General features: G+C 42.0%; 18 non-coding genes across 18 annotated transcripts; all 18 read left to right on the plus strand.

The window, feature by feature from the left end:
- The first annotated feature begins 773 nt into the window (after window positions 1-773).
- TRNAF-GAA (transfer RNA phenylalanine (anticodon GAA)) lies at window positions 774-846 on the plus strand. Its single transcript has one exon. It is a non-coding gene; the product is annotated as a tRNA-Phe (tRNA).
- A 1,048-nt stretch (window positions 847-1,894) lies between these two features.
- Window positions 1,895-1,967, plus strand: TRNAF-GAA (transfer RNA phenylalanine (anticodon GAA)). Its single transcript has one exon. It is a non-coding gene; the product is annotated as a tRNA-Phe (tRNA).
- A 1,048-nt stretch (window positions 1,968-3,015) lies between these two features.
- Window positions 3,016-3,088, plus strand: TRNAF-GAA (transfer RNA phenylalanine (anticodon GAA)). The gene has a single exon. It is a non-coding gene; the product is annotated as a tRNA-Phe (tRNA).
- Window positions 3,089-4,136: 1,048 nt separating this feature from the next.
- Window positions 4,137-4,209, plus strand: TRNAF-GAA (transfer RNA phenylalanine (anticodon GAA)). Its single transcript has one exon. It is a non-coding gene; the product is annotated as a tRNA-Phe (tRNA).
- A 1,048-nt stretch (window positions 4,210-5,257) lies between these two features.
- TRNAF-GAA (transfer RNA phenylalanine (anticodon GAA)) lies at window positions 5,258-5,330 on the plus strand. The gene has a single exon. It is a non-coding gene; the product is annotated as a tRNA-Phe (tRNA).
- Window positions 5,331-6,378: 1,048 nt separating this feature from the next.
- TRNAF-GAA (transfer RNA phenylalanine (anticodon GAA)) lies at window positions 6,379-6,451 on the plus strand. Its single transcript has one exon. It is a non-coding gene; the product is annotated as a tRNA-Phe (tRNA).
- Window positions 6,452-7,499: 1,048 nt separating this feature from the next.
- On the plus strand, window positions 7,500-7,572 carry TRNAF-GAA (transfer RNA phenylalanine (anticodon GAA)). The gene has a single exon. It is a non-coding gene; the product is annotated as a tRNA-Phe (tRNA).
- A 1,048-nt stretch (window positions 7,573-8,620) lies between these two features.
- TRNAF-GAA (transfer RNA phenylalanine (anticodon GAA)) lies at window positions 8,621-8,693 on the plus strand. Its single transcript has one exon. It is a non-coding gene; the product is annotated as a tRNA-Phe (tRNA).
- Window positions 8,694-9,741: 1,048 nt separating this feature from the next.
- Window positions 9,742-9,814, plus strand: TRNAF-GAA (transfer RNA phenylalanine (anticodon GAA)). Its single transcript has one exon. It is a non-coding gene; the product is annotated as a tRNA-Phe (tRNA).
- A 1,048-nt stretch (window positions 9,815-10,862) lies between these two features.
- TRNAF-GAA (transfer RNA phenylalanine (anticodon GAA)) lies at window positions 10,863-10,935 on the plus strand. Its single transcript has one exon. It is a non-coding gene; the product is annotated as a tRNA-Phe (tRNA).
- A 1,048-nt stretch (window positions 10,936-11,983) lies between these two features.
- On the plus strand, window positions 11,984-12,056 carry TRNAF-GAA (transfer RNA phenylalanine (anticodon GAA)). The gene has a single exon. It is a non-coding gene; the product is annotated as a tRNA-Phe (tRNA).
- A 1,048-nt stretch (window positions 12,057-13,104) lies between these two features.
- On the plus strand, window positions 13,105-13,177 carry TRNAF-GAA (transfer RNA phenylalanine (anticodon GAA)). The gene has a single exon. It is a non-coding gene; the product is annotated as a tRNA-Phe (tRNA).
- Window positions 13,178-14,225: 1,048 nt separating this feature from the next.
- On the plus strand, window positions 14,226-14,298 carry TRNAF-GAA (transfer RNA phenylalanine (anticodon GAA)). The gene has a single exon. It is a non-coding gene; the product is annotated as a tRNA-Phe (tRNA).
- A 1,048-nt stretch (window positions 14,299-15,346) lies between these two features.
- Window positions 15,347-15,419, plus strand: TRNAF-GAA (transfer RNA phenylalanine (anticodon GAA)). The gene has a single exon. It is a non-coding gene; the product is annotated as a tRNA-Phe (tRNA).
- Window positions 15,420-16,467: 1,048 nt separating this feature from the next.
- TRNAF-GAA (transfer RNA phenylalanine (anticodon GAA)) lies at window positions 16,468-16,540 on the plus strand. The gene has a single exon. It is a non-coding gene; the product is annotated as a tRNA-Phe (tRNA).
- Window positions 16,541-17,588: 1,048 nt separating this feature from the next.
- On the plus strand, window positions 17,589-17,661 carry TRNAF-GAA (transfer RNA phenylalanine (anticodon GAA)). The gene has a single exon. It is a non-coding gene; the product is annotated as a tRNA-Phe (tRNA).
- A 489-nt stretch (window positions 17,662-18,150) lies between these two features.
- Window positions 18,151-18,223, plus strand: TRNAF-GAA (transfer RNA phenylalanine (anticodon GAA)). Its single transcript has one exon. It is a non-coding gene; the product is annotated as a tRNA-Phe (tRNA).
- A 1,049-nt stretch (window positions 18,224-19,272) lies between these two features.
- Window positions 19,273-19,345, plus strand: TRNAF-GAA (transfer RNA phenylalanine (anticodon GAA)). Its single transcript has one exon. It is a non-coding gene; the product is annotated as a tRNA-Phe (tRNA).
- The last annotated feature ends 369 nt before the right edge of the window (window positions 19,346-19,714 follow it).

Below are 19,714 nucleotides of genomic sequence, written 5' to 3' on the forward strand. Positions count from 1 at the left end.
AGCCCCAACAGCTTGTGCAGCAATAGGCCCTTATTCAGGAGTGGAGTGACAAAAAGCTCCTGTATTTATTTCTATTCTCCACATCGTGCACAGATGCTTCATGAATTGCAATGTGCATCATTGGTTAATAGATTACCCATTGATCCACTTGTGATAATCTCTACGAAACTGGGACGTCAATAACATGGCAACTGAATCAATGCTTCAAGAGAAAGCTGAAATAGCTCAACTGTGAGAGCTTTAGACTGAAGTGCTAAAGGTCCCTGGTTCAATCCTGGCTTTTGGCATGGTATATTTTTTGCTCAATTCACCAAGTGGTCCTACCTATTGTGGTTCACTTTGATAAACCCCAATGACCAGTGCAGCATGAGGAGGCCTTTATCCAGCAGTGGAGTGACAAAAAGCTCCTGTCTTTCTTATCATCACATAGTGCACAAATGCATTATGAACTGCAATTGAGCAGAATTGGTAACGGCAAATAACCATGTGAGCCTCTTGTTATGCTCTCTGTTCTAACTGGCACTTCAATAGCATGACAACGAATTGAATAACTTGCATCAACCCCAATAACTTTTGTAGCATTAGGCCCTTATTCAGATGTGGAGTGACAATAAGCTCCTGTATTTATTTCTTATCTCCACATCGTGCACAGATTCTTTATGAATTGCAATGTGCATCATTGGTCAATAGATTACCCATTGAACCACTTGTGATAATCTCTACCAAACTGGGACGTCAATAACATGGCAACTAAATCCATGCTGCAGGAGGAAGCCGAAATAGCTCAGTTGGGAGAGCGTTAGACTGAAGATCTAAAGGTCCCTGCTTCAATCCCGGGTTTCGGCATGTGACATACTTTTGCTCACTTCACCAAGTGGTACTACCCATTGTGGTTAACGTTGACAAACCCCAATGACCAGGGCAGCATGAGGAGGCCTTTATCCAGCAGGGGAGTGACAAAAAGCTCCCATATGTATGTCTAATGACCACATAGTGCACATTCATTAGGAACTGAAATTGAGAATCATTGGAAATGGCAAATAACCATGTGAGCCTCATGTTATGATCTCTATTCTAACTGGCACTTCAAAAGCATGACAACGAATTGAAAAACTTGGGTTAGCCCCAACAGCTTGTGCAGCAATAGGCCCTTATTCAGGAGTGGAGTGACAAAAAGCTCCTGTATTTATTTCTATTCTCCACATCGTGCACAGATGCTTCATGAATTGCAATGTGCATCATTGGTTAATAGATTACCCATTGATCCACTTGTGATAATCTCTACGAAACTGGGACGTCAATAACATGGCAACTGAATCAATGCTTCAAGAGAAAGCTGAAATAGCTCAACTGTGAGAGCTTTAGACTGAAGTGCTAAAGGTCCCTGGTTCAATCCTGGCTTTTGGCATGGTATATTTTTTGCTCAATTCACCAAGTGGTCCTACCTATTGTGGTTCACTTTGATAAACCCCAATGACCAGTGCAGCATGAGGAGGCCTTTATCCAGCAGTGGAGTGACAAAAAGCTCCTGTCTTTCTTATCATCACATAGTGCACAAATGCATTATGAACTGCAATTGAGCAGAATTGGTAAGGGCAAATAACCATGTGAGCCTCTTGTTATGCTCTCTGTTCTAACTGGCACTTCAATAGCATGACAACGAATTGAATAACTTGCATCAACCCCAATAACTTTTGTAGCATTAGGCCCTTATTCAGATGTGGAGTGACAATAAGCTCCTGTATTTATTTCTTATCTCCACATCGTGCACAGATTCTTTATGAATTGCAATGTGCATCATTGGTCAATAGATTACCCATTGAACCACTTGTGATAATCTCTACCAAACTGGGACGTCAATAACATGGCAACTAAATCCATGCTGCAGGAGGAAGCCGAAATAGCTCAGTTGGGAGAGCGTTAGACTGAAGATCTAAAGGTCCCTGGTTCAATCCCGGGTTTCGGCATGTGACATACTTTTGCTCACTTCACCAAGTGGTACTACCCATTGTGGTTAACGTTGACAAACCCCAATGACCAGGGCAGCATGAGGAGGCCTTTATCCAGCAGGGGAGTGACAAAAAGCTCCCATATGTATGTCTAATGACCACATAGTGCACATTCATTAGGAACTGAAATTGAGAATCATTGGAAATGGCAAATAACCATGTGAGCCTCATGTTATGATCTCTATTCTAACTGGCACTTCAAAAGCATGACAACTAATTGAAAAACTTGGGTTAGCCCCAACAGCTTGTGCAGCAATAGGCCCTTATTCAGGAGTGGAGTGACAAAAAGCTCCTGTATTTATTTCTATTCTCCACATCGTGCACAGATGCTTCATGAATTGCAATGTGCATCATTGGTTAATAGATTACCCATTGATCCACTTGTGATAATCTCTACGAAACTGGGACGTCAATAACATGGCAACTGAATCAATGCTTCAAGAGAAAGCTGAAATAGCTCAACTGTGAGAGCTTTAGACTGAAGTGCTAAAGGTCCCTGGTTCAATCCTGGCTTTTGGCATGGTATATTTTTTGCTCAATTCACCAAGTGGTCCTACCTATTGTGGTTCACTTTGATAAACCCCAATGACCAGTGCAGCATGAGGAGGCCTTTATCCAGCAGTGGAGTGACAAAAAGCTCCTGTCTTTCTTATCATCACATAGTGCACAAATGCATTATGAACTGCAATTGAGCAGAATTGGTAAGGGCAAATAACCATGTGAGCCTCTTGTTATGCTCTCTGTTCTAACTGGCACTTCAATAGCATGACAACGAATTGAATAACTTGCATCAACCCCAATAACTTTTGTAGCATTAGGCCCTTATTCAGATGTGGAGTGACAATAAGCTCCTGTATTTATTTCTTATCTCCACATCGTGCACAGATTCTTTATGAATTGCAATGTGCATCATTGGTCAATAGATTACCCATTGAACCACTTGTGATAATCTCTACCAAACTGGGACGTCAATAACATGGCAACTAAATCCATGCTGCAGGAGGAAGCCGAAATAGCTCAGTTGGGAGAGCGTTAGACTGAAGATCTAAAGGTCCCTGCTTCAATCCCGGGTTTCGGCATGTGACATACTTTTGCTCACTTCACCAAGTGGTACTACCCATTGTGGTTAACGTTGACAAACCCCAATGACCAGGGCAGCATGAGGAGGCCTTTATCCAGCAGGGGAGTGACAAAAAGCTCCCATATGTATGTCTAATGACCACATAGTGCACATTCATTAGGAACTGAAATTGAGAATCATTGGAAATGGCAAATAACCATGTGAGCCTCATGTTATGATCTCTATTCTAACTGGCACTTCAAAAGCATGACAACTAATTGAAAAACTTGGGTTAGCCCCAACAGCTTGTGCAGCAATAGGCCCTTATTCAGGAGTGGAGTGACAAAAAGCTCCTGTATTTATTTCTATTCTCCACATCGTGCACAGATGCTTCATGAATTGCAATGTGCATCATTGGTTAATAGATTACCCATTGATCCACTTGTGATAATCTCTACGAAACTGGGACGTCAATAACATGGCAACTGAATCAATGCTTCAAGAGAAAGCTGAAATAGCTCAACTGTGAGAGCTTTACACTGAAGTGCTAAAGGTCCCTGGTTCAATCCTGGCTTTTGGCATGGTATGTTTTTTGCTCAATTCACCAAGTGGTCCTACCTATTGTGGTTCACTTTGATAAACCCCAATGACCAGTGCAGCATGAGGAGGCCTTTATCCAGCAGTGGAGTGACAAAAAGCTCCTGTCTTTCTTATCATCACATAGTGCACAAATGCATTATGAACTGCAATTGAGCAGAATTGGTAAGGGCAAATAACCATGTGAGCCTCTTGTTATGCTCTCTGTTCTAACTGGCACTTCAATAGCATGACAACGAATTGAATAACTTGCATCAACCCCAATAACTTTTGTAGCATTAGGCCCTTATTCAGATGTGGAGTGACAATAAGCTCCTGTATTTATTTCTTATCTCCACATCGTGCACAGATTCTTTATGAATTGCAATGTGCATCATTGGTCAATAGATTACCCATTGAACCACTTGTGATAATCTCTACCAAACTGGGACGTCAATAACATGGCAACTAAATCCATGCTGCAGGAGGAAGCCGAAATAGCTCAGTTGGGAGAGCGTTAGACTGAAGATCTAAAGGTCCCTGCTTCAATCCCGGGTTTCGGCATGTGACATACTTTTGCTCACTTCACCAAGTGGTACTACCCATTGTGGTTAACGTTGACAAACCCCAATGACCAGGGCAGCATGAGGAGGCCTTTATCCAGCAGGGGAGTGACAAAAAGCTCCCATATGTATGTCTAATGACCACATAGTGCACATTCATTAGGAACTGAAATTGAGAATCATTGGAAATGGCAAATAACCATGTGAGCCTCATGTTATGATCTCTATTCTAACTGGCACTTCAAAAGCATGACAACTAATTGAAAAACTTGGGTTAGCCCCAACAGCTTGTGCAGCAATAGGCCCTTATTCAGGAGTGGAGTGACAAAAAGCTCCTGTATTTATTTCTATTCTCCACATCGTGCACAGATGCTTCATGAATTGCAATGTGCATCATTGGTTAATAGATTACCCATTGATCCACTTGTGATAATCTCTACGAAACTGGGACGTCAATAACATGGCAACTGAATCAATGCTTCAAGAGAAAGCTGAAATAGCTCAACTGTGAGAGCTTTACACTGAAGTGCTAAAGGTCCCTGGTTCAATCCTGGCTTTTGGCATGGTATGTTTTTTGCTCAATTCACCAAGTGGTCCTACCTATTGTGGTTCACTTTGATAAACCCCAATGACCAGTGCAGCATGAGGAGGCCTTTATCCAGCAGTGGAGTGACAAAAAGCTCCTGTCTTTCTTATCATCACATAGTGCACAAATGCATTATGAACTGCAATTGAGCAGAATTGGTAAGGGCAAATAACCATGTGAGCCTCTTGTTATGCTCTCTGTTCTAACTGGCACTTCAATAGCATGACAACGAATTGAATAACTTGCATCAACCCCAATAACTTTTGTAGCATTAGGCCCTTATTCAGATGTGGAGTGACAATAAGCTCCTGTATTTATTTCTTATCTCCACATCGTGCACAGATTCTTTATGAATTGCAATGTGCATCATTGGTCAATAGATTACCCATTGAACCACTTGTGATAATCTCTACCAAACTGGGACGTCAATAACATGGCAACTAAATCCATGCTGCAGGAGGAAGCCGAAATAGCTCAGTTGGGAGAGCGTTAGACTGAAGATCTAAAGGTCCCTGGTTCAATCCCGGGTTTCGGCATGTGACATACTTTTGCTCACTTCACCAAGTGGTACTACCCATTGTGGTTAACGTTGACAAACCCCAATGACCAGGGCAGCATGAGGAGGCCTTTATCCAGCAGGGGAGTGACAAAAAGCTCCCATATGTATGTCTAATGACCACATAGTGCACATTCATTAGGAACTGAAATTGAGAATCATTGGAAATGGCAAATAACCATGTGAGCCTCATGTTATGATCTCTATTCTAACTGGCACTTCAAAAGCATGACAACTAATTGAAAAACTTGGGTTAGCCCCAACAGCTTGTGCAGCAATAGGCCCTTATTCAGGAGTGGAGTGACAAAAAGCTCCTGTATTTATTTCTATTCTCCACATCGTGCACAGATGCTTCATGAATTGCAATGTGCATCATTGGTTAATAGATTACCCATTGATCCACTTGTGATAATCTCTACGAAACTGGGACGTCAATAACATGGCAACTAAATCAATGCTTCAAGAGAAAGCTGAAATAGCTCAACTGTGAGAGCTTTAGACTGAAGTGCTAAAGGTCCCTGGTTCAATCCTGGCTTTTGGCATGGTATATTTTTTGCTCAATTCACCAAGTGGTCCTACCTATTGTGGTTCACTTTGATAAACCCCAATGACCAGTGCAGCATGAGGAGGCCTTTATCCAGCAGTGGAGTGACAAAAAGCTCCTGTCTTTCTTATCATCACATAGTGCACAAATGCATTATGAACTGCAATTGAGCAGAATTGGTAAGGGCAAATAACCATGTGAGCCTCTTGTTATGCTCTCTGTTCTAACTGGCACTTCAATAGCATGACAACGAATTGAATAACTTGCATCAACCCCAATAACTTTTGTAGCATTAGGCCCTTATTCAGATGTGGAGTGACAATAAGCTCCTGTATTTATTTCTTATCTCCACATCGTGCACAGATTCTTTATGAATTGCAATGTGCATCATTGGTCAATAGATTACCCATTGAACCACTTGTGATAATCTCTACCAAACTGGGACGTCAATAACATGGCAACTAAATCCATGCTGCAGGAGGAAGCCGAAATAGCTCAGTTGGGAGAGCGTTAGACTGAAGATCTAAAGGTCCCTGGTTCAATCCCGGGTTTCGGCATGTGACATACTTTTGCTCACTTCACCAAGTGGTACTACCCATTGTGGTTAACGTTGACAAACCCCAATGACCAGGGCAGCATGAGGAGGCCTTTATCCAGCAGGGGAGTGACAAAAAGCTCCCATATGTATGTCTAATGACCACATAGTGCACATTCATTAGGAACTGAAATTGAGAATCATTGGAAATGGCAAATAACCATGTGAGCCTCATGTTATGATCTCTATTCTAACTGGCACTTCAAAAGCATGACAACTAATTGAAAAACTTGGGTTAGCCCCAACAGCTTGTGCAGCAATAGGCCCTTATTCAGGAGTGGAGTGACAAAAAGCTCCTGTATTTATTTCTATTCTCCACATCGTGCACAGATGCTTCATGAATTGCAATGTGCATCATTGGTTAATAGATTACCCATTGATCCACTTGTGATAATCTCTACGAAACTGGGACGTCAATAACATGGCAACTGAATCAATGCTTCAAGAGAAAGCTGAAATAGCTCAACTGTGAGAGCTTTAGACTGAAGTGCTAAAGGTCCCTGGTTCAATCCTGGCTTTTGGCATGGTATATTTTTTGCTCAATTCACCAAGTGGTCCTACCTATTGTGGTTCACTTTGATAAACCCCAATGACCAGTGCAGCATGAGGAGGCCTTTATCCAGCAGTGGAGTGACAAAAAGCTCCTGTCTTTCTTATCATCACATAGTGCACAAATGCATTATGAACTGCAATTGAGCAGAATTGGTAAGGGCAAATAACCATGTGAGCCTCTTGTTATGCTCTCTGTTCTAACTGGCACTTCAATAGCATGACAACGAATTGAATAACTTGCATCAACCCCAATAACTTTTGTAGCATTAGGCCCTTATTCAGATGTGGAGTGACAATAAGCTCCTGTATTTATTTCTTATCTCCACATCGTGCACAGATTCTTTATGAATTGCAATGTGCATCATTGGTCAATAGATTACCCATTGAACCACTTGTGATAATCTCTACCAAACTGGGACGTCAATAACATGGCAACTAAATCCATGCTGCAGGAGGAAGCCGAAATAGCTCAGTTGGGAGAGCGTTAGACTGAAGATCTAAAGGTCCCTGGTTCAATCCCGGGTTTCGGCATGTGACATACTTTTGCTCACTTCACCAAGTGGTACTACCCATTGTGGTTAACGTTGACAAACCCCAATGACCAGGGCAGCATGAGGAGGCCTTTATCCAGCAGGGGAGTGACAAAAAGCTCCCATATGTATGTCTAATGACCACATAGTGCACATTCATTAGGAACTGAAATTGAGAATCATTGGAAATGGCAAATAACCATGTGAGCCTCATGTTATGATCTCTATTCTAACTGGCACTTCAAAAGCATGACAACTAATTGAAAAACTTGGGTTAGCCCCAACAGCTTGTGCAGCAATAGGCCCTTATTCAGGAGTGGAGTGACAAAAAGCTCCTGTATTTATTTCTATTCTCCACATCGTGCACAGATGCTTCATGAATTGCAATGTGCATCATTGGTTAATAGATTACCCATTGATCCACTTGTGATAATCTCTACGAAACTGGGACGTCAATAACATGGCAACTGAATCAATGCTTCAAGAGAAAGCTGAAATAGCTCAACTGTGAGAGCTTTACACTGAAGTGCTAAAGGTCCCTGGTTCAATCCTGGCTTTTGGCATGGTATATTTTTTGCTCAATTCACCAAGTGGTCCTACCTATTGTGGTTCACTTTGATAAACCCCAATGACCAGTGCAGCATGAGTAGGCCTTTATCCAGCAGTGGAGTGACAAAAAGCTCCTGTCTTTCTTATCATCACATAGTGCACAAATGCATTATGAACTGCAATTGAGCAGAATTGGTAACGGCAAATAACCATGTGAGCCTCTTGTTATGCTCTCTGTTCTAACTGGCACTTCAATAGCATGACAACGAATTGAATAACTTGCATCAACCCCAATAACTTTTGTAGCATTAGGCCCTTATTCAGATGTGGAGTGACAATAAGCTCCTGTATTTATTTCTTATCTCCACATCGTGCACAGATTCTTTATGAATTGCAATGTGCATCATTGGTCAATAGATTACCCATTGAACCACTTGTGATAATCTCTACCAAACTGGGACGTCAATAACATGGCAACTAAATCCATGCTGCAGGAGGAAGCCGAAATAGCTCAGTTGGGAGAGCGTTAGACTGAAGATCTAAAGGTCCCTGCTTCAATCCCGGGTTTCGGCATGTGACATACTTTTGCTCACTTCACCAAGTGGTACTACCCATTGTGGTTAACGTTGACAAACCCCAATGACCAGGGCAGCATGAGGAGGCCTTTATCCAGCAGGGGAGTGACAAAAAGCTCCCATATGTATGTCTAATGACCACATAGTGCACATTCATTAGGAACTGAAATTGAGAATCATTGGAAATGGCAAATAACCATGTGAGCCTCATGTTATGATCTCTATTCTAACTGGCACTTCAAAAGCATGACAACGAATTGAAAAACTTGGGTTAGCCCCAACAGCTTGTGCAGCAATAGGCCCTTATTCAGGAGTGGAGTGACAAAAAGCTCCTGTATTTATTTCTATTCTCCACATCGTGCACAGATGCTTCATGAATTGCAATGTGCATCATTGGTTAATAGATTACCCATTGATCCACTTGTGATAATCTCTACGAAACTGGGACGTCAATAACATGGCAACTGAATCAATGCTTCAAGAGAAAGCTGAAATAGCTCAACTGTGAGAGCTTTAGACTGAAGTGCTAAAGGTCCCTGGTTCAATCCTGGCTTTTGGCATGGTATATTTTTTGCTCAATTCACCAAGTGGTCCTACCTATTGTGGTTCACTTTGATAAACCCCAATGACCAGTGCAGCATGAGGAGGCCTTTATCCAGCAGTGGAGTGACAAAAAGCTCCTGTCTTTCTTATCATCACATAGTGCACAAATGCATTATGAACTGCAATTGAGCAGAATTGGTAAGGGCAAATAACCATGTGAGCCTCTTGTTATGCTCTCTGTTCTAACTGGCACTTCAATAGCATGACAACGAATTGAATAACTTGCATCAACCCCAATAACTTTTGTAGCATTAGGCCCTTATTCAGATGTGGAGTGACAATAAGCTCCTGTATTTATTTCTTATCTCCACATCGTGCACAGATTCTTTATGAATTGCAATGTGCATCATTGGTCAATAGATTACCCATTGAACCACTTGTGATAATCTCTACCAAACTGGGACGTCAATAACATGGCAACTAAATCCATGCTGCAGGAGGAAGCCGAAATAGCTCAGTTGGGAGAGCGTTAGACTGAAGATCTAAAGGTCCCTGGTTCAATCCCGGGTTTCGGCATGTGACATACTTTTGCTCACTTCACCAAGTGGTACTACCCATTGTGGTTAACGTTGACAAACCCCAATGACCAGGGCAGCATGAGGAGGCCTTTATCCAGCAGGGGAGTGACAAAAAGCTCCCATATGTATGTCTAATGACCACATAGTGCACATTCATTAGGAACTGAAATTGAGAATCATTGGAAATGGCAAATAACCATGTGAGCCTCATGTTATGATCTCTATTCTAACTGGCACTTCAAAAGCATGACAACTAATTGAAAAACTTGGGTTAGCCCCAACAGCTTGTGCAGCAATAGGCCCTTATTCAGGAGTGGAGTGACAAAAAGCTCCTGTATTTATTTCTATTCTCCACATCGTGCACAGATGCTTCATGAATTGCAATGTGCATCATTGGTTAATAGATTACCCATTGATCCACTTGTGATAATCTCTACGAAACTGGGACGTCAATAACATGGCAACTGAATCAATGCTTCAAGAGAAAGCTGAAATAGCTCAACTGTGAGAGCTTTACACTGAAGTGCTAAAGGTCCCTGGTTCAATCCTGGCTTTTGGCATGGTATATTTTTTGCTCAATTCACCAAGTGGTCCTACCTATTGTGGTTCACTTTGATAAACCCCAATGACCAGTGCAGCATGAGTAGGCCTTTATCCAGCAGTGGAGTGACAAAAAGCTCCTGTCTTTCTTATCATCACATAGTGCACAAATGCATTATGAACTGCAATTGAGCAGAATTGGTAACGGCAAATAACCATGTGAGCCTCTTGTTATGCTCTCTGTTCTAACTGGCACTTCAATAGCATGACAACGAATTGAATAACTTGCATCAACCCCAATAACTTTTGTAGCATTAGGCCCTTATTCAGATGTGGAGTGACAATAAGCTCCTGTATTTATTTCTTATCTCCACATCGTGCACAGATTCTTTATGAATTGCAATGTGCATCATTGGTCAATAGATTACCCATTGAACCACTTGTGATAATCTCTACCAAACTGGGACGTCAATAACATGGCAACTAAATCCATGCTGCAGGAGGAAGCCGAAATAGCTCAGTTGGGAGAGCGTTAGACTGAAGATCTAAAGGTCCCTGCTTCAATCCCGGGTTTCGGCATGTGACATACTTTTGCTCACTTCACCAAGTGGTACTACCCATTGTGGTTAACGTTGACAAACCCCAATGACCAGGGCAGCATGAGGAGGCCTTTATCCAGCAGGGGAGTGACAAAAAGCTCCCATATGTATGTCTAATGACCACATAGTGCACATTCATTAGGAACTGAAATTGAGAATCATTGGAAATGGCAAATAACCATGTGAGCCTCATGTTATGATCTCTATTCTAACTGGCACTTCAAAAGCATGACAACGAATTGAAAAACTTGGGTTAGCCCCAACAGCTTGTGCAGCAATAGGCCCTTATTCAGGAGTGGAGTGACAAAAAGCTCCTGTATTTATTTCTATTCTCCACATCGTGCACAGATGCTTCATGAATTGCAATGTGCATCATTGGTTAATAGATTACCCATTGATCCACTTGTGATAATCTCTACGAAACTGGGACGTCAATAACATGGCAACTGAATCAATGCTTCAAGAGAAAGCTGAAATAGCTCAACTGTGAGAGCTTTAGACTGAAGTGCTAAAGGTCCCTGGTTCAATCCTGGCTTTTGGCATGGTATATTTTTTGCTCAATTCACCAAGTGGTCCTACCTATTGTGGTTCACTTTGATAAACCCCAATGACCAGTGCAGCATGAGGAGGCCTTTATCCAGCAGTGGAGTGACAAAAAGCTCCTGTCTTTCTTATCATCACATAGTGCACAAATGCATTATGAACTGCAATTGAGCAGAATTGGTAAGGGCAAATAACCATGTGAGCCTCTTGTTATGCTCTCTGTTCTAACTGGCACTTCAATAGCATGACAACGAATTGAATAACTTGCATCAACCCCAATAACTTTTGTAGCATTAGGCCCTTATTCAGATGTGGAGTGACAATAAGCTCCTGTATTTATTTCTTATCTCCACATCGTGCACAGATTCTTTATGAATTGCAATGTGCATCATTGGTCAATAGATTACCCATTGAACCACTTGTGATAATCTCTACCAAACTGGGACGTCAATAACATGGCAACTAAATCCATGCTGCAGGAGGAAGCCGAAATAGCTCAGTTGGGAGAGCGTTAGACTGAAGATCTAAAGGTCCCTGGTTCAATCCCGGGTTTCGGCATGTGACATACTTTTGCTCACTTCACCAAGTGGTACTACCCATTGTGGTTAACGTTGACAAACCCCAATGACCAGGGCAGCATGAGGAGGCCTTTATCCAGCAGGGGAGTGACAAAAAGCTCCCATATGTATGTCTAATGACCACATAGTGCACATTCATTAGGAACTGAAATTGAGAATCATTGGAAATGGCAAATAACCATGTGAGCCTCATGTTATGATCTCTATTCTAACTGGCACTTCAAAAGCATGACAACTAATTGAAAAACTTGGGTTAGCCCCAACAGCTTGTGCAGCAATAGGCCCTTATTCAGGAGTGGAGTGACAAAAAGCTCCTGTATTTATTTCTATTCTCCACATCGTGCACAGATGCTTCATGAATTGCAATGTGCATCATTGGTTAATAGATTACCCATTGATCCACTTGTGATAATCTCTACGAAACTGGGACGTCAATAACATGGCAACTGAATCAATGCTTCAAGAGAAAGCTGAAATAGCTCAACTGTGAGAGCTTTAGACTGAAGTGCTAAAGGTCCCTGGTTCAATCCTGGCTTTTGGCATGGTATATTTTTTGCTCAATTCACCAAGTGGTCCTACCTATTGTGGTTCACTTTGATAAACCCCAATGACCAGTGCAGCATGAGGAGGCCTTTATCCAGCAGTGGAGTGACAAAAAGCTCCTGTCTTTCTTATCATCACATAGTGCACAAATGCATTATGAACTGCAATTGAGCAGAATTGGTAAGGGCAAATAACCATGTGAGCCTCTTGTTATGCTCTCTGTTCTAACTGGCACTTCAATAGCATGACAACGAATTGAATAACTTGCATCAACCCCAATAACTTTTGTAGCATTAGGCCCTTATTCAGATGTGGAGTGACAATAAGCTCCTGTATTTATTTCTTATCTCCACATCGTGCACAGATTCTTTATGAATTGCAATGTGCATCATTGGTCAATAGATTACCCATTGAACCACTTGTGATAATCTCTACCAAACTGGGACGTCAATAACATGGCAACTAAATCCATGCTGCAGGAGGAAGCCGAAATAGCTCAGTTGGGAGAGCGTTAGACTGAAGATCTAAAGGTCCCTGGTTCAATCCCGGGTTTCGGCATGTGACATACTTTTGCTCACTTCACCAAGTGGTACTACCCATTGTGGTTAACGTTGACAAACCCCAATGACCAGGGCAGCATGAGGAGGCCTTTATCCAGCAGGGGAGTGACAAAAAGCTCCCATATGTATGTCTAATGACCACATAGTGCACATTCATTAGGAACTGAAATTGAGAATCATTGGAAATGGCAAATAACCATGTGAGCCTCATGTTATGATCTCTATTCTAACTGGCACTTCAAAAGCATGACAACTAATTGAAAAACTTGGGTTAGCCCCAACAGCTTGTGCAGCAATAGGCCCTTATTCAGGAGTGGAGTGACAAAAAGCTCCTGTATTTATTTCTATTCTCCACATCGTGCACGGATGCTTCATGAATTGCAATGTGCATCATTGGTTAATAGATTACCCATTGATCCACTTGTAATAATCTCTACGAAACTGGGACGTCAATAACATCGCAACTGAATCAATGCTTCAAGAGAAAGCTGAAATAGCTCAACTGTGAGAGCTTTACACTAAAGTGCTAAAGGTCCCTGGTTCAATCCTGGCTTTTGGCATGGTATATTTTTTGCTCAATTCACCAAGTGGTCCTACCTATTGTGGTTCACTTTGATAAACCCCAATGACCAGTGCAGCATGAGTAGGCCTTTATCCAGCAGTGGAGTGACAAAAAGCTCCTGTCTTTCTTATCATCACATAGTGCACAAATGCATTATGAACTGCAATTGAGCAGAATTGGTAACGGCAAATAACCATGTGAGCCTCTTGTTATGCTCTCTGTTCTAACTGGCACTTCAATAGCATGACAACGAATTGAATAACTTGCATCAACCCCAATAACTTTTGTAGCATTAGGCCCTTATTCAGATGTGGAGTGACAATAAGCTCCTGTATTTATTTCTTATCTCCACATCGTGCACAGATTCTTTATGAATTGCAATGTGCATCATTGGTCAATAGATTACCCATTGAACCACTTGTGATAATCTCTACCAAACTGGGACGTCAATAACATGGCAACTAAATCCATGCTGCAGGAGGAAGCCGAAATAGCTCAGTTGGGAGAGCGTTAGACTGAAGATCTAAAGGTCCCTGCTTCAATCCCGGGTTTCGGCATGTGACATACTTTTGCTCACTTCACCAAGTGGTACTACCCATTGTGGTTAACGTTGACAAACCCCAATGACCAGGGCAGCATGAGGAGGCCTTTATCCAGCAGGGGAGTGACAAAAAGCTCCCATATGTATGTCTAATGACCACATAGTGCACATTCATTAGGAACTGAAATTGAGAATCATTGGAAATGGCAAATAACCATGTGAGCCTCATGTTATGATCTCTATTCTAACTGGCACTTCAAAAGCATGACAACGAATTGAAAAACTTGGGTTAGCCCCAACAGCTTGTGCAGCAATAGGCCCTTATTCAGGAGTGGAGTGACAAAAAGCTCCTGTATTTATTTCTATTCTCCACATCGTGCACAGATGCTTCATGAATTGCAATGTGCATCATTGGTTAATAGATTACCCATTGATCCACTTGTGATAATCTCTACGAAACTGGGACGTCAATAACATGGCAACTGAATCAATGCTTCAAGAGAAAGCTGAAATAGCTCAACTGTGAGAGCTTTAGACTGAAGTGCTAAAGGTCCCTGGTTCAATCCTGGCTTTTGGCATGGTATATTTTTTGCTCAATTCACCAAGTGGTCCTACCTATTGTGGTTCACTTTGATAAACCCCAATGACCAGTGCAGCATGAGGAGGCCTTTATCCAGCAGTGGAGTGACAAAAAGCTCCTGTCTTTCTTATCATCACATAGTGCACAAATGCATTATGAACTGCAATTGAGCAGAATTGGTAAGGGCAAATAACCATGTGAGCCTCTTGTTATGCTCTCTGTTCTAACTGACACTTCAATAGCATGACAACGAATTGAATAACTTGCATCAACCCCAATAACTTTTGTAGCATTAGGCCCTTATTCAGATGTGGAGTGACAATAAGCTCCTGTATTTATTTCTTATCTCCACATCGTGCACAGATTCTTTATGAATTGCAATGTGCATCATTGGTCAATAGATTACCCATTGAACCACTTGTGATAATCTCTACCAAACTGGGACGTCAATAACATGGCAACTAAATCCATGCTGCAGGAGGAAGCCGAAATAGCTCAGTTGGGAGAGCGTTAGACTGAAGATCTAAAGGTCCCTGGTTCAATCCCGGGTTTCGGCATGTGACATACTTTTGCTCACTTCACCAAGTGGTACTACCCATTGTGGTTAACGTTGACAAACCCCAATGACCAGGGCAGCATGAGGAGGCCTTTATCCAGCAGGGGAGTGACAAAAAGCTCCCATATGTATGTCTAATGACCACATAGTGCACATTCATTAGGAACTGAAATTGAGAATCATTGGAAATGGCAAATAACCATGTGAGCCTCATGTTATGATCTCTATTCTAACTGGCACTTCAAAAGCATGACAACTAATTGAAAAACTTGGGTTAGCCCCAACAGCTTGTGCAGCAATAGGCCCTTATTCAGGAGTGGAGTGACAAAAAGCTCCTGTATTTATTTCTATTCTCCACATCGTGCACGGATGCTTCATGAATTGCAATGTGCATCATTGGTTAATAGATTACCCATTGATCCACTTGTAATAATCTCTACGAAACTGGGACGTCAATAACATCGCAACTGAATCAATGCTTCAAGAGAAAGCTGAAATAGCTCAACTGTGAGAGCTTTACACTGAAGTGCTAAAGGTCCCTGGTTCAATCCTGGCTTTTGGCATGGTATATTTTTTGCTCAATTCACCAAGTGGTCCTACCTATTGTGGTTCACTTTGATAAACCCCAATGACCAGTGCAGCATGAGTAGGCCTTTATCCAGCAGTGGAGTGACAAAAAGCTCCTGTCTTTCTTATCATCACATAGTGCACAAATGCATTATGAACTGCAATTGAGCAGAATTGGTAACGGCAAATAACCATGTGAGCCTCTTGTTATGCTCTCTGTTCTAACTGGCACTTCAATAGCATGACAACGAATTGAATAACTTGCATCAACCCCAATAACTTTTGTAGCATTAGGCCCTTATTCAGATGTGGAGTGACAATAAGCTCCTGTATTTATTTCTTATCTCCACATCGTGCACAGATTCTTTATGAATTGCAATGTGCATCATTGGTCAATAGATTACCCATTGAACCACTTGTGATAATCTCTACCAAACTGGGACGTCAATAACATGGCAACTAAATCCATGCTGCAGGAGGAAGCCGAAATAGCTCAGTTGGGAGAGCGTTAGACTGAAGATCTAAAGGTCCCTGCTTCAATCCCGGGTTTCGGCATGTGACATACTTTTGCTCACTTCACCAAGTGGTACTACCCATTGTGGTTAACGTTGACAAACCCCAATGACCAGGGCAGCATGAGGAGGCCTTTATCCAGCAGGGGAGTGACAAAAAGCTCCCATATGTATGTCTAATGACCACATAGTGCACATTCATTAGGAACTGAAATTGAGAATCATTGGAAATGGCAAATAACCATGTGAGCCTCATGTTATGATCTCTATTCTAACTGGCACTTCAAAAGCATGACAACTAATTGAAAAACTTGGGTTAGCCCCAACAGCTTGTGCAGCAATAGGCCCTTATTCAGGAGTGGAGTGACAAAAAGCTCCTGTATTTATTTCTATTCTCCACATCGTGCACAGATGCTTCATGAATTGCAATGTACATCATTGGTTAATAGATTACCCATTGATCCACTTGTGATAATCTCTACGAAACTGGGACGTCAATAACATGGCAACTGAATCAATGCTTCAAGAGAAAGCTGAAATAGCTCAACTGTGAGAGCTTTAGACTGCAGTGCTAAAGGTCCCTGGTTCAATCCTGGCTTTTGGCATGGTATATTTTTTGCTCAATTCACCAAGTGGTCCTACCTATTGTGGTTCACTTTGATAAACCCCAATGACCAGTGCAGCATGAGGAGGCCTTTATCCAGCAGTGGAGTGACAAAAAGCTCCTGTCTTTCTTATCATCACATAGTGCACAAATGCATTATGAACTGCAATTGAGCAGAATTGGTAAGGGCAAATAACCATGTGAGCCTCTTGTTATGCTCTCTGTTCTAACTGGCACTTCAATAGCATGACAACGAATTGAATAACTTGCATCAACCCCAATAACTTTTGTAGCATTAGGCCCTTATTCAGATGTGGAGTGACAATAAGCTCCTGTATTTATTTCTTATCTCCACATCGTGCACAGATTCTTTATGAATTGCAATGTGCATCATTGGTCAATAGATTACCCATTGAACCACTTGTGATAATCTCTACCAAACTGGGACGTCAATAACATGGCAACTAAATCCATGCTGCAGGAGGAAGCCGAAATAGCTCAGTTGGGAGAGCGTTAGACTGAAGATCTAAAGGTCCCTGGTTCAATCCCGGGTTTCGGCATGTGACATACTTTTGCTCACTTCACCAAGTGGTACTACCCATTGTGGTTAACGTTGACAAACCCCAATGACCAGGGCAGCATGAGGAGGCCTTTATCCAGCAGGGGAGTGACAAAAAGCTCCCATATGTATGTCTAATGACCACATAGTGCACATTCATTAGGAACTGAAATTGAGAATCATTGGAAATGGCAAATAACCATGTGAGCCTCATGTTATGATCTCTATTCTAACTGGCACTTCAAAAGCATGACAACTAATTGAAAAACTTGGGTTAGCCCCAACAGCTTGTGCAGCAATAGGCCCTTATTCAGGAGTGGAGTGACAAAAAGCTCCTGTATTTATTTCTATTCTCCACATCGTGCACAGATGCTTCATGAATTGCAATGTGCATCATTGGTTAATAGATTACCCATTGATCCACTTGTAATAATCTCTACGAAACTGGGACGTCAATAACATGGCAACTAAATCCATGCTGCAGGAGGAAGCCGAAATCGCTCAGTTGGGAGAGCGTTAGACTGAAGATCTAAAGGTCCCTGGTTCAATCCCGGGTTTCGGCATATGACATACTTTTGCTCACTTCACCAAGTGGTACTACCCATTGTGGTTAACGTTGACAAACCCCAATGACCAGGGCAGCATGAGGAGGCCTTTATCCAGCAGGGGAGTGACAAAAATCTCCCATATGTATGTCTTATGACCACATAGTGCACATTCATTAGGAACTGAAATTGAGAATCATTGGAAATGGCAAATAACCATGTGAGCCTCATGTTATGATCTCTATTCTAACTGGCACTTCAAAAGCATGACAACTAATTGAAAAACTTGGGTTAGCCCCAACAGCTTGTGCAGCAATAGGCCCTTATTCAGGAGTGGAGTGACAAAAAGCTCCTGTATTTATTTCTATTCTCCACATCGTGCACAGATGCTTCATGAATTGCAATGTGCATCATTGGTTAATAGATTACCCATTGATCCACTTGTGATAATCTCTACGAAACTGGGACGTCAATAACATGGCAACTAAATCAATGCTTCAAGAGAAAGCTGAAATAGCTCAACTATGAGAGCTTTGGACTGAAGTGCTAAAGGTCCCTGGTTCAATCCTGGCTTTTGGCATGGTATATGTTTTTGCTCAATTCACCAAGTGGTCCTACCTATTGTGGTTCACTTTGATAAACCCCAATGGCCAGTGCAGCATGAGGAGGCCTTTATCCAGCAGTGGAGTGACAAAAAGCTCCTGTCTTTCTTATCATCACATAGTGCACAAATGCATTATGAACTGCAATTGAGCAGAATTGGTAAGGGCAAATAACCATGTGAGCCTCTTGTTATGCTCTCTGTTCTAACTGGCACTTCAATAGCATGACAACGAATTGAATAACTTGCATCAACCCCAATAACTTTTGTAGCATTAGGCCCTTATTCAGATGTGGAGTGACAATAAGCTCCTGTATTTATTTCTTATCTCCACATCGTGCACAGATTCTTTATGAATTGCAATGTGCATCATTGGTCAATAGATTACCCATTGAACCACTTGTGATAATCTCTACCAAACTGGGACGTCAATAACATGGCAACTAAATCCATGCTGCAGGAGGAAGCCGAAATAGCTCAGTTGGGAGAGCGTTAGACTGAAGATCTAAAGGTCCCTGCTTCAATCCCGGGTTTCGGCATGTGACATACTTTTGCTCACTTCACCAAGTGGTACTACCCATTGTGGTTAACGTTGACAAACCCCAATGACCAGGGCAGCATGAGGAGGCCTTTATCCAGCAGGGGAGTGACAAAAAGCTCCCATATGTATGTCTAATGACCACATAGTGCACATTCATTAGGAACTGAAATTGAGAATCATTGGAAATGGCAAATAACCATGTGAGCCTCATGTTATGATCTCTATTCTAACTGGCACTTCAAAAGCATGACAACGAATTGAAAAACTTGGGTTAGCCCCAACAGCTTGTGCAGCAATAGGCCCTTATTCAGGAGTGGAGTGACAAAAAGCTCCTGTATTTATTTCTATTCTCCACATCGTGCACAGA

This window comes from Petromyzon marinus, chromosome 19 (genome assembly GCF_048934315.1).
Source record: "Petromyzon marinus isolate PM22_M1 ecotype Great Lakes invasive population chromosome 19, UKy_Petmar_22M1.pri1.0, whole genome shotgun sequence".
NCBI lineage: Eukaryota > Metazoa > Chordata > Hyperoartia > Petromyzontiformes > Petromyzontidae > Petromyzon > Petromyzon marinus.